Source organism: Triticum dicoccoides, chromosome 6A (assembly GCF_002162155.2).
Source record: "Triticum dicoccoides isolate Atlit2015 ecotype Zavitan chromosome 6A, WEW_v2.0, whole genome shotgun sequence".
In the NCBI taxonomy this organism is placed as follows: domain Eukaryota; kingdom Viridiplantae; phylum Streptophyta; class Magnoliopsida; order Poales; family Poaceae; genus Triticum; species Triticum dicoccoides.
Window position 1 is genome coordinate 506,521,800 of NC_041390.1, and position 1,582 is coordinate 506,523,381.

Consider the following 1,582-nt stretch of genomic DNA (forward strand, 5'->3'; position numbering starts at 1 on the left):
ACAATCGACGTAAGGTTAGTTCATCGTCGAAAATTGGTGCTCCGAAAATAAGGACCAGGTAGCCCCGTTAGAATTCGTCACGACAACGATATAGCCAAACAGGCTAGGAATGGCGTGATCGGGTAACAAACTCGTACTTAAAGAATATTAGTAAGAGTTGTTGAACCGTAATGCGGACTCAGTTTAGTTATCGGTGTCTTTGAGTGTTTAATAACTCAGAGCCCAATGAAAAATTGTAATCAGTGAGTATGTAGTACTTGATGAAGAACTCATAGGAAGTTATGCAGTTCCAAGATAATCTCGAGATACCATGGGGTAATACTCGACGACAGATCAAAGTAGAGGTTGTACCGGGGTATTGATCCACAGAAGACAAGTGCTTACACTTGCATCGAAAATGGTATTTTAAAGGAAAACATGGTCGGAACCACGATTGTAAAAGGCCATACCCCAGATATAAGATGAACTTATATCAAGGGAATAATTAATTTTAAAAGAAGCTTCGATGAGAAGATGTACATCGGGTCCATGGGCATGAACACAAAGTTCAAGGTCAACTCCCACTTCTCCAATGCATAACCTTTCATCCACTTCTCGCGTTCGATTAAGTTGCAGTGTTGAAATTTTATCTGGCGAAGCACCAGAAGAGTATGACTCGTGAAAACTTTCGGGTTCACACGGTCTAGAGAAAGCATATGTTCAACCCTTAGTGGCCTCTTAGAAACATATACCACAATTTTCAAGAGTAAATAACACAAGCCCGAAAGCAGAGCATGGTTGGCCAAGCAGAGGATACAACTTAACAAAGGCATTATGTATCAGGGGAAGAACTCACAAGGTGATCAAATGTGTAGGACATTGTCGGATAACAATCCAACAAAGGACTTGATGGTCCACAAAGGATCTGATACGAGTATCGGTACTCAACTAGAGGAAGAAGAATGCAAGGCGATCAGATTATAGAAATAACTGACTAACTCAATTGTCAAATGCAAAGGAATTATGATTTCCAAATCAAGGGATCAGGAGCAATGCTCTGATTAGGGATGGATAAGTTGAATAGCCTTAGGATACAATCAAAGCCAATTCGATTGGTCGAGAACCAATTCCAGTTAAAAGAATGGTAGCTCAGCCGGAAAAGTAATTTATAAGGATCAATGATGATTGCGTGTATTCGCAAACATATTGAGTCAATAGACCCAAAATGATAATGACAAGGAATGTCAATAAGACTACGAGACTTATGGGATTAACCATAATGCGAGCAAGCAAGAATTTCAAGAGCCAAAGGCTCCAAAGGATTTTCAGAAGATCGAATAATATTTCGAAGACTTTTGTGAAACTCATGAACAACTGGGGATGAGCGGATACTCGATAATTGCAATAATTAACCGTAGGGGTATTCAGGTGACAAAGAACAGCAAGGCAGTAAGCTCAAAGGATTATCGAAACAACGACGAGTTTTCAGGTTATCTTGTAATAACAAGACCAACTGGGGATGAATGTAAGAATAACAACTGCAAGTAGTTATCCATAAGGGTTTGCGGTGGAAGGGGAATTGCAAACGCGATGAACACAAGTT